Raw genomic sequence first — 16457 nt, 5'->3', positions numbered from 1 at the left:
CAGACTCAAATATATAAACACGCACCCTCCTGCAAATTTTTGCAAAGATGTTCAGTAGTAAGTTGTAGAGAAAACAGACTTTTTTTGTTGTTGTTGTTGCTACCAAATGGGTGTTTCTATAATTTCAGCTGCAAATATGTTTTCCTTATTAGAAATGTTAGTTTGTTTAAATCATTTGCTGCCGTAGATTTGACTTTTGAACCTAATTTATACATATTCATTAGAGCTTGGGTTAGGGCTATTCCAGAAGCTAAAACCTGTTTAAATGTGTGTTGTGGATTGTTGTCCTGTTAGAATACTCAACTGTGTCACGATCTCCGGGGGTCTGGGTTTTGATTTTCTTTTCTGTGTGTATTTTGGATGATTTCTTTACTGCATTGTTTATAAAGTCATGCTTTGTTTTGTTATTTCCTTATGCTTCTTTATCTATATATTTTCTAGTTGCTCCCCGTTTAGTTAATAATTTTGTGGATTTAGTTCTTAGTTAATTCAAAGCATATTTTGGGTTATATGCCTTTAGAGTCCCTCCGTGTGTTTCCCCGTTCATTGCACTCCTCGCCTCATCTGTTTTAATTGGTCTCAGCTGTTACGTGTCTCCTCCTAATTATCTTCATCTGTTTCTGCCTCACTTTTAGTCAGCCCGCCTCAGTATATATTCTCTCTTGTTCGTTCTGTTCCTCGCTGGTTTCTTCTGTTGATTTCTCGCTCCCTATTGTTTGGCCTGAATTTCCATGACCTCCACGCTCTGCCTCACTCCTCATCCCTTTATTTGACAATTTCTCCATACCCAGTCTAGTTCTTGTGCTTCCTGCCTGATCTCCTTGTTTGAGACTATTCTGTTTTCTTCTATTTATTAAACTACTTTCTTTCTTTTTTTTTGCCAGTACCATGCTCTGCACTTGGGGTCCTCCTTACACCTAAATATGACAGTCTAAGCTTTTGGTTGTTGATTCAAGGTTAACGTTGACATTTTTCAGCGATCCTCCTTCTTCTTTACTTTCTGACTTTGTGCACTGCGCCAGCGAAATAGCTGCATGGCATCAACCAGCCATCGCCATGCCCGGCAGCTGGTACATATTATAAGGTTCAGAAGTCCTGCAAATGTACTTTTTGTCATTTTGCTGAAATAGTTTGTCTGGTCCGACCTTCTTCATCTGGGTACCCCCAAAGTTTTAGTTAATCTCAAAGGTGTTGAGCTCACATCTCTATGGAAAGCTATACGGGTGTTTCAGCATCTTCTAGTGTATGACGGACTCTAGGCTTGACGGTTCCTTGGTGGTTCCTAAATGTCTTTCCCACTAAGGTAATAGTGAAACATGCACACAACTTCAGGATTGGCCCCTACCTTAAACATATTGAAAATGCAAGGATCAATGCCAGGAAATCAACTAGTTTAAATGAGCTCAACCACTGTCATTGAACACCATTACACAATGCTCAATAAATGGATCGAGCCTTACCCTATGTACAAAATTGGAATATTACACATTGTTGAGTCAGTGTCTTATAGCCCATGTGTAGAAGCTGTTTTTGAGGCAGTTTGTGCTACTTTTTAAAGTGCTAAGCGTCATGTCAGAGCGCAGAAGGTTAAAGAGTGCTTGACCATATTGTGAGACGTATGACAGGATTTCCATAGCTGTGGAGAGGCAGCGAGACCTGAAAATGTCCTCCGGTGAGGGCAGGGAAAGCCATTTTTTTGTAGCTTTTTTTAGTCTTTAATAATCCCTACAGGGCTTTCCTGTCTGCTGCTGTGCAGCCAGTGTACTCTACTGTAATTAATGTAGTACACCTAAACTCTCTCAGTGGTGGGTCAGTAGAGGATCAGCAGACGTCCAAATAGGTTTTTCCCTCAGTAACCTCAAGAAATGGAGCCACTGTTGTGCCTTTTTAGCCACTGCTACTGTGTTGGCTGACCTGAGCAATATGGACCCCCAGATACCCGATGGACGAGACTCTATCCACACCGTCCCTCCTAATATGTAGTGAGTAGGGTCTCCCCTCTGTCTCCTGTAGTCCTCTCTTTGGTTTCTCTGTTGTTCAGCCTCAGGTTGTTGGCTGAGCACCATGCAGCAAGTCTCTGGACCTTCTCCTTAGATGTTGTTTCATCTCCATCAGTAATGGATCTCATCTTCCTCTCCATCACGTCACCTGCAGCCTTGACGATGATGTTGGAGGGGTAGAAAGAGACACATTAATACGTGTATACTGAGAAGACAAAGGGGCTCAGGATACAGTCCTGTGTGGGGCTGGGCATCGGGGCAGGAGATCTGTGGGGTCAAATCCTCTCAGTTTGTGTCCGGTCTATCAAAATGTTTTTAATCCAGTCTCCTTGACTAGTTTATCTGGCAGGATGGTGTTAAACACTGAACTAAGATCAATAAAAAAGCCTCTTGACATAGGTCCCAGGTTTTTCCCGGTGGCACAAGGCAGTGTGGAGAGCAGTAACGACGGTCTCTCCTGTTGATCGGTTCGCCCTCTAGGCAAACTGGTGCCGGTCAAAGCCGATAGGAAGGCAGGCCTTCATGTGCTGGAGAATCAGTCTTTAATGCACTGCATGACTACCGAGGTCAAAGCAACTGGTCTGTAGTAATTCAAGCTGTTTGCAGCTGACTTCTTGGGACTGGGGATAGTAGTGGCTGCTTTCAGGCAAGACGGCCCTTTGTTATGCTTCCGGGAGGTGTTAAAGCTCCTCATTAGGACTCCCGAAAGCTGGTCAGTGTGGGTTTTTAATACTTCTTTTAAGTAATCCATCTGGCCCAAGAGCTTTTTATGGTTCACAGCTTTAAGCCCCCTTCTCACCTGATGTTCCTGTAGGTGGAGTGAGTGGGGGTTGGAGGGCCACTGGATTGGGGGTTGGAGAATCACACCTTTTGATCTCGAAGCGGGTGTAGACATGATTAAACTCCTCCACCAATGAGACATCAGCGCTGGGTGAGACACATTATATATGTACATATTTGAGTCTGTATGCCAAATTTAGACCATGTGTAAATAGAATAAAACTAGGATCAAATTTAAACTTGTGCACCAAGTTAAAATTTTATGTTTTGAGATCTGTCCACCCTGGAAATAGAGTGTTTCTAATTCTTCATTAAAAGCTCTAAATTGGTAGGACATTCAAACCGGTTATGAGTGTGTGTAAATTTCTGACTGCCACTGAACGCGCTAAGAAATGTGCTAATGTATGCCTCTTAGTCCGAATGGGAAATTGAAGCATCTCAAACTGAACTGTAATCTAAATGCAAGCAAATGCAATTAGTCCCAAAAATGCAAATAGCCTTAGCAAATGCTCTCTGACATTTTGCAGTAATAGAGCTTTTCCTGAAAGGATGTCTTTTCGGTAAAAGGATAAAAAAAAAAAAAACTTGTAAAACCTGAAAGCATTTTACCTTCTCTCCTCACCCCTTGCCTGTCAAGAGAGAAATATAGTTTACTTTAATCCGCGTGCAACAGAAGAAATATCATGCGCGGTTTGAAGCAGGATCCCATTTAAGGCTCTTAAGCAATATTAAGAAGACGCTGGTGAAAAATGTGTTTTCTTCTTTTCTCTCCCCATCAACACAAATGAATGAAGAGACTGACTTTTACCCAACCCCGTCAAAAAGAAGTAATGGAAGCCACAGAACTAAAGTAAATTCAGTCAAATGGAAGAAATGTTTGATTCTGTTTGAGTCTATCAGGATTCTGGGGTTCATTGCTAGTGAACTTGATGCTTAATGAATCGAGGTGCGTTATCTTTGCAAAATTCAATAAAGCAGTAATCTTACATGCAGGGTGAGTTTATGTTTTTTTTTTCTTTTAAAGGGACAGTATGTAAGATTTACTCACATCAAGTGATGTGCTAAATGAATTACAAGCGCGCTCTGGTGCCTCGCCGTTAAGCGCGTAATGACTAGTACGGGTGCCGTGAAGTGCCATAAATGTGACTGTGCGGTCAAAATACGTCTGAAAGAAGGACGCGGTCGCCTGATAACTGTTGCAACGGAGCTCGTCCAGTGTTAGCTAACATACATACTAGTCGTCTCTGCCGAGAAGACAGACTAGTTTCTGAACTACACTGCCCTGTTTCTAAAACAAACGTCAAACTAAACATCAGTTATATTGAATTAACTTACCTGTCCAGCAGGTTTTCTCAAGGTTATTACTTCTTTTGCTTTTCTTGGTTACTTTCTCTTCCCTCTCACTGGGTAAAGAGTCTGGATTGTGCTCCATTTCAACAGAAAATGGCAAGTAGAATGACCTTCAGTCGTCTTTTCTTCCTTTATACTCCTCCTCCACTAACAACACAAGTTCATATACAGGAACGACGTGTAAGGCTAACACATTTGTCCCCTTTTGGCTCCTGTAATCAAAAATGACGACGGAGCATGGTGTCTTTCATTGAGTATTTATGTTTTTATAAACAACTAATTCTAAGCTATGAGAATGCTCTCATATTTATACTTTGGCAGAATATGTATTTATGAAAGCAATACTTGATTTTTTTGCTAATAAAAAGCCAAATTAGTTACACACTGTCCTTTTAAGATCAAGAAACATTATTTAAAGGTGTGCAGTGATGCCTTCTCGGTTGGCTGTTTCTGAATAATCTTTGTTGGATAGCTAGACTTGAGGTTTTGCATGTATGTGTATTAAAGTCTGCCTCACCCCTTCATTGGCTGGTTGACCTTTGACAATCACACTAAATAGCAGCCAATTGATGCCTCAATAATCAGGGACTTTCCAAAGCTGCGACATAGGAGGACAGAAATTATCAGTGGAGGAGGACTATGAGAAAGCAAAGTTGACTTTTTAGTTCTGTTAAGTTGCTGAAGCTAGTCAGGAAACCTTGTGCATCTGTGTAGCAAACTATAAGTAAGGGATGATTTACATGCAGAAGGCAGGTTTCATTAAAATGTACAATTGCAATGACAAATTAAGATGTCTTCTTTCTCTGAAACAACATTTGAAGGTTTTGTAATATTTGTTTGCTTACAACTGCTACTTCCTTAGCTAAGTTGTATTCAGCAAACATATCTTAGGATGTTGCATAAAACCTGCTAAAGGCGGTCAATGGTAGGCTTATGTATGTTTGTTTACCTGCAAGCAGATGTTAATATATATCTCCTTTAATTTAAATAACTGAAGTTATTTGACATCTTGGATTAATTATTAGTTTTTTTTTCACATTATGTTAAAATATCCTATTTGGGGAACTTTCTTTTAGCAAATTATTTTATGGAGCCATGCAAAAAGAACTGTAATGTTGATTAAACTTAACAAAACTCAGCAAACTACCGGAAGAGAATTGAAGCCTCAACGCCTGCAGCTTTCCTCTAAGAATAACTTGCCTTGAGTTCAGCTTGTACAAAATCATCTGGGAGCTCACAAAGGTGTGCAAAATCAACTCTCAAGTCACCCATCAAAAATAACCCCTGCAATTACCATTCCAGTAGGGTTTTTACAAAAAAATAATGTTCCAGATACTGTTTCCCAGAAACCTGGAAACCTTGCAGAGAGAGAGAGAATGCTATTGATGCCAGTGGTCTTACATTGGGCTACCATAAAGCTGTTCATCTTACCACGACAACAGAGCCGCAGGACCGCCTTCTGGTCGGCGCACAGAAAGTTGCATGTGTGGTATTTGGGCCAAACCCTCGGGGGAGATGACAGACCCCTCAATTGTCTCATAAACGCTTAAATTACCATCACAGGGACTTAGAAGAGGATATATTAAGGGAAAAAAAATGTTACTTAGTGTGGCTTCAAGTTGTCCTTACTATCCTATATTACTGATTAGTTTGGTTAGCATCAGTGAATCTCTCTAATTCTAGACAGTGAAGTGTAATGAACACTCACATTTTTTAATACATTTTAATTTAAACTTGATGAACTTAACTGATATTTATGCCTCAAACTTCTCTAACGCCCTAACAACACTTTAATTAACAAAAAACAAAATGTGTGGCTTTAGAACTAATTTCTAAAGAACAATTTGAAATATGGTTACAAATGTTTTTTAGTAGACATGGCTCTCAGCCTGCTCTGCCTCTTTGTACAGGGAGTTGTTCCCTAGGGTGCTAGGCCAGCTTTAGCTTGCTTCCTTTCTGTTTTGATGTGACTTATTAATTCATGTGGGGGAAATATACAGAAAGGGATGTTCCCCTGTTTCTTACACTGTTCCTTGTAACTATTTTTCACCAGTGGTGTGGCAGACTGCTGTACTGTGTTCTTTAGAAAACTCTATGGATTTTTGCAACCATGTGTTGTGCTGAAACAGAACCAGACAAACATGGAGATTTTAATCACTTCGATTCAGTTTATTTGTTTGGGGATTTGTTACTAGGATTGATGTGAAATCAAGCAATTGCATTATAACAACCCCCTTCCCCATCTGTTACCCTTCAGGTTAACACAACACTCAGACCGTAATTGTTGCCCAGCTAGGCAGATATAAAATGCTTTCTATCAGATGTGTTTATATTGATGTATGTTTCTATGTTCGTCAACTACAGGGTAATATAAATGCAAAATCGAATTTAGCATTTATGATATAAACACAAATATGCAAAGAAAACCACAGTTGTCCTCATTTTGAGTTCCTAAATCTCCTAATCCTTTCAACAAACTCATTTTCCGAATCTGTCTGGGGTTCTTGCTGACTCGGACTTGGAACTAGACAACCCAATCAAGTATCCCAGCCTTAGCTGCTTGACCAAACTATTCTCTTAGGGATTGGGCCATAGACTGAGCAAGGTTGGGGCAAACACTCGCGCAGACACGCGGGGGATCCCATTAAATGGAGATGCATCAATAATTTAGACCTCTCCAATCACTGTGACACAGCAGGGATACAGGGGTCTGTGTTAGGATTGGTACGGGTGTGTATGCAGTAAGAAGCTAATGAGGGAGCTCAGCTGGAACCTCTGCTGATCTGCCTGATTCTGTGTGTGTGTGTGTGTGTGTGTGTGTGTGTTGTGGATACAAAGTATCATGTTATTATCTGTGTTGATATTTTATACTCTTGACAAAATGATAGAAGTTTGTCAGTTGGCTGGAGACATTATCCTAAACTGGGATCAAACTGGGAAAAGAAAAGCAATGGGTTGTGTGTCGGAGGGATGTCTTTAAAATGCGACAGTTGTATTTCAAAGCAGGGCATGGAAATATGCAACATTCTCTGTTCACAACTAAAATGGGGCATAAGCTTTGACTCTTCAAGCTTTAGTCTAGTTACGACCGTAAAAGTTTTGAATGATTGCGTGTCCTTTTCTCCATCTTTGAAAGAACCGTTCTGCTCCACTGGAAGCCACCACTTAACCTAAGAGGCAAAGCAACTTTATCCTCAATAATTTCACTCTAAAGTTGATATGCTTTTTCTACTTTTTTTGTTATAACTTCAACTTTAATCATAGGAGAGATGTTAAAGCAACAAGAAAGAAGAGTATTCACTCCCTTTTTTCCCTTCAAATCACCTTAATACTAACCTTGCCTGCAAGATGAATTCTCGCGGTGTTTGTGCGTTCACAAAAACACGAGAATCCATCGTGTAGCGCTCCGGCTTCTGCCGTTTGTGTCCGAACCAAAAACAGTTTGTGCCAATCACATGTTGTGTTTTAAGGCGGGGCATTCCAGTGCGAGGGAAGCAAGAGCCGCTTAGCCCACCAAAGTAAACATGGCAGTGCAGGAGTAAGCAGGCATAGCTGCTGCTACACTGCAAAAAGGGAACTAAAAGTCATTAAAATTTTCCTGAAATTAGTGTATTTGTCCTTGATTTAAGCAGGTAAATAAGAATAATGGTATGGAATAAGATTTTTGCACTTAAAGGAGCAACTCATCGCCATCATCTTATTTTAAGTGCAGTATATCTAATTATCTTATTTTAGGGGTAAAGATACTCATTCCATTGGCAGTATTACTTACCTGCTCAAATCAAGGACAAATACACTAATTTCAAGAAAATATTATCTATTTTTAGTTCTATTTTGGCAGTGTATCACATCTGTTTTGTAAGAATCCACAATTTCTTCTTCTTCTTACTCTAATTTTTTATATCTTAAATTGCACAAAAAAGACAGAAATCTCACCTTTACCTTCATTTAGACTATTACTGTCTCGCATACTTGTTAAAAAAAACAAAACCTTGTGCATTTTTCTTTATGGTACGCTGCTAAGTTATGCTGTCTTCATACATATATTTTAATTTATGTTTTTTTATATTTTATAAAATATAAGAAATATAATGCAGAAAAAAACTACTGAAATAAAATTGCACTTTGCTTTCAACGTAACACTTTAATGACTACGGTTTCAGCTGCTCTCTGTGCCTTTCCCACATAGTATGTGTGTTGGAGAAGACCAGGTGCCAATACACTGCTTTTTTTAAAAAAAATATTGTGAACATCAATGTAAAGTGGGACAAGGACCTAGATTGCTACTGGTAGCCGAGATTAGAGAACGACATAATAATCACATTATAGTCCAATAGAGAAAAGTGTTAAGAAAATAGGCTGTATTTTTTTTTATGTAACTGTACAGCTGGCTGGTTAAGACTATGCCAGAGTCTCCTTAACAACTTTGTTATTGTAAAATACGAGAGGTCTCAATTGCTGACCTGTAGAACTAGTTCCATATTTCTTTCTGTTTAATTGCAGAAGTATGACCCTTGTTTACATTTTGTAATAGCTTGCCTGCTATTTTTATATGTATTCGGTGGACCCACCTAGTCACACACATGACAGGCTGATGCTTTCTGTTGTGGTTCTGGCGCTAATCCTCTGCATTAGGTTACCTCGTTTGACAGGGCAGAGGTTGCGTTGAAATTAGATGCAGTGCCGTTCGCCACCTTAAAATGATCCAACGCTATTTGAAACATGAGAGGCGGCAGGCAGCTGCAAAGCTGCTGTACCTCGGACTAAAGCTTTTTGCCACTGCACAGCAGCGGCAAAATTACACTTCGTCATTTCTGGTAACCGGGCGTACTGTAAAAATGATTACCGTATGAAGAGGCATTAAAAGCTTCTATAAGAGTTAGTAGAACCGTGTCTTATCTTACCTGTGGAGAAAGACAAAAAGGAATAAGGAGGAGAGGACAATAATGAATCAAATTATTCAGCTGCAGGCTCTTTCCAATTGAATTTGAGATTACTTTGATTTAGTTATGGGAGTAGGTGGATATATTGAGTGTGAACTCGGTTTGAGTTCAGGGTGTCCCAGTTTGTTGACGCACGTGTAAAGGTATAGCTGTGTCTGCCGGACCTGATGTTTGTGTGGGTGGGTGGAGTGAGTGGGCTGGATCCAGTTGTATAAGTTTAGGAGATGTGTGAAGGAGCAAGGTCAGCGTGGGTGGGTTTGTGTTCAGCGCCTGTGGCTTTTAGCCGACTGAGGATTTAGCTTGGGACATTCCCGCTCGGTTTTGTTTTCTCTTTGATGCGGGCAAATGTTGCGTGAGCCCAGGTCAGCGTTCTATGTACAACACTTTGTGAGAGCATTCGCACGCCTTGAATTTTCTGACGTCTTGGGATGCTACAGCCACGGATCTTCAGCATGTTTTGTTGTGATTTTACGTGAAAGACAAACACAATTCAGCGTATAACTCTTTGACATTTTTGTTAACATTTTGTTAACAAAAATGTCAAAGGTTTGCCATGGAGTTGATTTAGGTCTACGTGTCTTGTGCAAAATTGGATAAACATACCCCTAAAGAATAGCAACTATAACTACATCTATAGTATTTTTTAAAGGGCTTTTATTGTGTTTTGACTTTGTTTGTGACATTGTCTTTTTATCCTTTTGTATGGTGGCCTTGAGTGTCCAGAAATGCGCCTTTTAAATAAAATGTATTATTATTATTATTATTATTATTATTATTATTATTATTATATACCGAACTGTTCTTTCCATTCTTTTTTGATAAATAACTCAAGCACAGGCAGATACAGCAGTTTTGAAATGGTGCCACACATTCTCAGTCTGCTTCAGCTCTGGCTGTATAGGGTTATTCTAGCTTTGGAACCACGAGTTCGGTTTCGTTTAAGGATCGCCATGTAATCCAGCTATCTAAAAAACGCACCATGATAGTGCCGCCACCCTGTTTCATTGTGGGGATGTTGTTTCCACACTTCTGCTGTATCCCCTGCATTGCTTGCGGCAATCTGCAAATGATCGTTTTTAATCAACTGTGACTTTCCTCTCGCTCCTCTTCAAGAAAGAGCTGATTTGTGGGATTGAAAGATTTCCCCACCTGAGCTGTAGATCTCTGCAGTTTCTCCAGAATTACCATTAAACTGTTGTCTGCTTCAGTTTAAACGGACATCCATGTCGTGGCAGGTTTGCAGTTGTGCCGTGCTCTTTACATACGTTGAACATCATTCTTCGAGTTCAAAGCTTGGGGTATTGTTTTATAATCTAACCCTGCTTTAAACCTCTCCACAGCTTTGTCCTTAACCTGCTTGCTGTTTCTTGGTCTTGAAACAAACCTCTGAAAGGCCTCAGAGAACAGCTAGATTTTTACTAAATTTAAATTACACACACAGTTCAGGGGGTGTGTATTCATGCACTCTACCTGCACATGAATACACAGTAAAAAAAAACAAAGCGTCACTATAACACCTACAGAGTTGAATATCACTCTGTTTCAGATAACATTTGGTCCCACTCCAAATTAGTGTAAAATTTACTCTATAGCCAGTGCCAGTGTTCATTTGACTCATTTTAGTGTCAAAATCAACAATGAAACTAGTTCAATTCTTTAATACTCTGTTTTGTTAACACTATTAGGAGTAACATTGTTAATGGAGTTAATTTTACACCATATTAAAAAGTACAGTACTTTGTGTAAAATGATTTAACTTTTCTTTCTCTATAGTGTAATCTTTTAAAAAGCTATGCCACATAATGCTAAAATCAGATTACTGATTGGCTTTTAGTCCAATAGGACTGTGTGCGAAAAACCATGTGTGTTTGTTGTCGGCTTCCCCTGTTCTTAGCGCAGCTATCAGCTCGTCGGCTCTCCGTGGTATTACCTTGAGATAACACTCAACATCCAAATCGGTGCAGTTTGCTCAACACGTAGAAACGGATTACCCTGGATTATTTATTCAGCAGGAAGCGCCAGGTAGAAATCTCTCTCTTACAATAACACAAACACGCTCCTTCATGTTCTCTGCAGCATAAAGGGCACATTGAGTAAAAACTGAAACACCATTGATTTGTGTGTGTGTGTGTGTGTGTGTGTGTGTGTGTGTGTGTGTGTGTGTGTGTGTGTGTGTGTGTGTGTGTGTGCGTGCGTGCATACTGAATGTATTCATGGACCCAAACTGGATTGTAAATTACTCAATAAGATCATGCGTGGCCTCATCGACCTTTTTAGGGCATCTGTGTGTGTGTATCTCTGTGGTTTCTGTTTGTGTGCGTGTTTGTGTCAGCCTCCTGAGATTTACAATTTAGTTATAATCCGCAACGTCAATCCATCATGCTCATTACCATATGATTTGGCTTTGATTAGCATTTCTATTAATATGGAAATTCAACATCGCTAACAGTGAATCCAGACGAGACAGCCCTTTACACTGTCTCTTACTCAATACACACAAATAAACACACACATATACGCACACACACACAGCAACACACATACATAAAAATGCAAAGTTAAGGAAAGTCGACTTTTTCTCAAGGGATTGTTCGGGGGTTTAAAACCGGTAAGCAGACATGTTTGCGATGTAAATGTGTTGTGGTGTTAAAGTTCTTTTTGCGGGCTTGGGTTTTACACCTTATATTCTTAGTAAGTTTGTGTGAAATAAACTTAATATAACAGTAACTTTAAGACCCTCTTGAAGATCACACTAAAGCTGAATGTATGGATGTAGGTTGTGCATACGGTAGGTGTGATGTGTGCTTTGCAAGACGGAGAAATACATAAAACATATTGACTTATAGACTTTGAAGTGTTAAGAATGTCATATTAGTGACAAAAGTGAGACATTTTAGGTACCAATTTAGCTCATGTAACACTTTGTATTCCAGAGTGCTCAGGTGAACAGATGTGACTTAAGCAACAGGTAATTTAGAGGAGTTTTAAATACTGTCAGAGAACCTGTTATACTGTGTTACAATCACCTACTTGAACAATGATTGTATGTTTAAAAAAGCTTTATTAGTGAAATAATAATCCCAGCTGGCTGAAACTACTCTAAAGAACACAACAAACTATAGGCATGTTTACGATTACAAGCTCCCATTTTCTTACTGCCACAAAGGGCTCAGTGCTGTCTAATATTGAAATATGTTTTAAAATATAACATTTTACATTATCACAATTATCTGGGCTTTATATTCTTGGCTACTGTGGGTGATAGGAGGGACCGTAGCACTATGCTGGTGCTAATCAAATAAACTATTAAAAAACGAATTTAAGCAGCTCCAGAAAAACACACGTTTTGGTGGCTTCCTGCTCAGAGGCATGCAGGTGTTTCGGTAGCAAAGTTTTTAGCATTAAACCTACTTTTACTTCTGATCTAACTGGACGGTTACAGTTGAGCTCAAAAATAACCTCTGGCAGATTTAGGTTTAAAGTAATCTTTACATTTCACAAACAGGTTTCTTCTAGCTGGAAGTAAAAGTAATGTTTTGGGTTGGCCCGTGCAGGATCCCACTTTGAATCTGATGGAAAAAATGTGACGAAGGGGGCTTAAGATTGGGGCGATCATTATAAGGACCATCATAATTATCTAATTATAATTATCTTGTGGATGCTGCTCCATTTCCCATCAGAAACAAACTTCTTGGTTGGATGAAATTTTGAATCTAAATCTGCCAGGGTTATGACTTTTAACTTAAATCTACAAGGCTATTTCTAACATTGAAGAGAAATGGTAAACAAAATCTCTAAAACATATTATAAAAACACACACACAAAAAAAAACCAGACTTTTCCAGTTAAACTGACCACTCAAAGCGGTGTACACTAGAGCCACATTCACTAACATGCACACATTTATACACAACTCGGTAGGGAACTTGGGGTTAAGTGCCTTGCCCAAGGGCACATTGACATGTGACAAGGGTGAAGCTGGAATCGAACCAATAACCTTCCGATTGCAAGACAACTACTCAGCCCATTCTGCTTAATAACATTATGATTAATGATTAATGACATAATATGCAGTCATTATAACAAATCTGGACTGAATCTAATCCAAAAAGTCCAGTGAAATAACAGCATATAATTACAATGAAGTAATCCTTACAGCTTCAAAAATATTTTTTGTTACATGTAGTAAGAAAAAAAAAAAAGTATACCGATCCCCAGAGCTTTGCGGCTTCGAGGTGGCTAGTTGTCATGACTGAATATAATATCTTTGTCGCAATTATATTACGTTGGCACGAAGCACAATCTGATAAGTTATATTTGCTGTTTTTAATTCAACTTTCTTTCCTTTCCATTTAGAAACTCTTTCTCTCTGCCAAACGTGTCCAAACTTAATTACCAACATCAATACATCACAGTTGTAATCAAAGCAAGTCCAAATAAAATAATTAAACATACCACACTGGTTTATTATAATTGCTTTTTTCGCTTATGAAGGTTATGGAGAAAAGGGAAACATTTTAACATGCCTCACTGTATAGGCAAGGAACAGGTTTATCTCCTTTATTTTGGCTAACCTGTTTACCTCACCCAATGCAACTGTGTCATTGGAGCTTGAATAAATAAAATGTTGAAATTAAATTACTGTTTCTAGGCTGGATTTATAATCTCTCAGATAATGTCACAACTTAACTTCTTTGGTAATGACCTATTTCCAACCGTCATTGGGCGAGAGACAGAGTACAACCCGGACAGGTCACCAGTCCATCACAGGGCAACATAGTCATAGGCAACAGTTTTTGGACTGTGGGTGGAAGCCTGGGGACCAGGAGGGGACCCACGCATGCACAGGGAGAACTTGTCGTACAGCTCAGGAATAGAGGACTCAAATGCAAGACTCAACTGAGTGGGATAAACAAAATCTAAAACTCCTTTAATGCAGTTCCAGGTCAAAACACCAAACATCTAATCCAAGCTAAAGTGTCCAAAAAAAAAACACGAGGCTGAGGTCCAAGACACAAACTGGGTCAAAATCACTAGAAGGCTAAGTTTACTCAAAGAAAGGTTTGAACGCTTGACACAAAGGAGACAGACGAACTGGCAATGGAAAGCTACATGAGTTGTGGCATAAATAAGACAAACAAACAAAGGAAGAAAATTAGACCCAGGTGGGTAACATTAGGGTGTGGCAGAGCCTGATTACACGAGAGAACTCATGAAGAGAAGTTGACTAAAATAAGACAGGAAATAAAAGTACAAAATAAAACAGGAAGTACATACTAATAGACAGGACTGCATATGACAGAACATGCAAACTCCATGCGGAAAGACCCCAGGACGGGTTTTGAACCCAGGACCTTCTTGCTACAAAGCAACGGTATTCCTGGAAAAGAAATGTTGGAAAACACTTCAAAGTGACAATTCAAAGTCACAGCGGGGCTGAACGCGGAGCCAGCACCAGAAAAGCACCTATTCTCTGTTGTTAGGCCAACAGCAGGCAACTTCTTTATGGTGCTGCTGCCATTCATTTACAGTCATCGCAAGTTGAGGTTAGTTCATAACGCAGATGTAAAAACGATTGCTGTTGTCGTAGCAATTGTGGTTTCATTTTCAGACTTTCTGGAGTCCATCATCCTACAGGGGCAATGGTTAGTCACAAGTTAAATACAGTCAATACAAGCTCCCCAGTGTGAACATGCCAGAAAAGGTAAACTGGATTATCTTATACACAAAGAAAGCCTTTCAAAAATGATTAAAGTTATACAGAGAGAAGCTATTTTCTTGCTAAAATAATGTTGCAGTTGAATAGTTCTGAAACATTTGTACATAATACTCAGTTACGTGATTTTTTTCAACACATACATCTCTTAGGCACAGTGGCGGAGGGTTCATGATCTGGCAAAATGTTGTTGTCACTAGGCATTGATATCTTGCAGTCATCTATGAATCTCTCTGTATACTGAAGTCCAATTTGGTAAATATCTGTACCAATGACTCAAGCTAATTTAGTTACATCTCAATATATTACAAAGTCATTGAAAAGTTTCTTTCATTAATAGTTTAAGAAATGTCTTAACTATTGCTTGCAGCTAATGATAAAATTATAATAGGTTTTTCACAATATTAAAATGTGCAAGTACAATGTTACAACTGTTACTTTATGGCTTGCACAATCGTCCAGAAAACTGTTGGTTTAAAAGTTGTCCAACATATTGTCTTTGTCCCTTAGCACAAGGATGATGGTGAAATCAATAGTGAATAGGCTGGCTATTCAAAACTACTGTGTTACATGGAAAAAGTGCTAGAAAAGGGGCATAAGCAACAGGGATAACCACAGATTTGAGAGGATTCTAAAGCAAATCCCAATCAAGACATTGGGAAGATTCCCAAAATGTGGAGTCCAGCTGGAGTCAGAGCTTCAACAGCCAACAAAGATGTACCCGAAACATGGGCTACAGCTGTTGCATTCCTCGTGCATTTCATTTTGAAATCCAGAGTGGAAAGTCTTGAGGGAGAGTGGGAAGTTACAGAATCCAAGTTGCTTGAGGTCCAGGGTCAGTGATGATTTGTGGAACCATGTCAGCTGTTGATGTCGGTCCACTGTAACCTGTCAAGTCCAAATGCACTGCCATCTGCAAAGAAAACCTCAAGCTCCTTCAAGCCTCCGTCCACTGACAAGCCCAATGGAGATGCAGATGTAATTTTCAGGCAGAGCTGGAAACCTGCCCAAACTGCCAAAGTGCCAATACCCGTGGTGTCACGGTGCTCGATTGGCCAGTAACCTCGACTAACATGAGCACAGAGAGTCTATGGGGCAACATCAGCTGAAACACATCATGCCACAACAATGCAGATGAGCTGAAGCCATCTATTAAACCTCAGCAAAAACACAGAATAGCTGTGGCTTACTGCATTGTTGCAATAAAAGTCGCTCACACCAACTATTGAGCTTATATACTGTACAAAACATGGACATGTTTTCTGTCAATAGGCTGAGCTTCTGTATTAAACCATCTTGTTTTAGTTGGGTTTATGCTGTGTTTTAATTTCTTAGACACAGAATTTTGGGTTTTGATCAGCTGTAAGCTATAAAAACCCACCTACAGAAATAAACACTTAAATTGTCTTTTCAATTTTATTGCAATTTATTGAGATTGGCCTGTATGCTCATAAGCCTTTAATGTGAGAGAGTAAAAAAGGGTTCAGGTATATTTTTCTTTATCTTTATTTATGTTGAAAATAGACCTGTATGTATGTGCACCTATGCATTTGCTTTTCCTGCAGTCTCCCAACTCCTGAAAATACTTCTTTTCCAAAAAAAAAAATGAAGGCATGTAAACACAAATCTCTTTAGGGCTTAGACCTATCTGTGACTGCTTCGAGAGCC

The 16457-nt window shown here is 39.3% G+C and overlaps 1 protein-coding gene across 1 annotated transcript in view; it reads left to right on the top strand.

Annotated features, from left to right (window-relative positions):
* LOC105915872 (E3 ubiquitin-protein ligase SH3RF3) overlaps window positions 1-16457 on the top strand; it is a 139136-nt gene that overhangs the window by 93910 nt on the left and 28769 nt on the right.

Source organism: Fundulus heteroclitus, chromosome 7, assembly GCF_011125445.2.
Source record: "Fundulus heteroclitus isolate FHET01 chromosome 7, MU-UCD_Fhet_4.1, whole genome shotgun sequence".
Lineage (NCBI taxonomy): Eukaryota > Metazoa > Chordata > Actinopteri > Cyprinodontiformes > Fundulidae > Fundulus > Fundulus heteroclitus.
The sequence above is the reverse complement of the archived record's forward strand: the minus strand, read 5'-3'. Positions and strand labels throughout refer to the sequence as shown.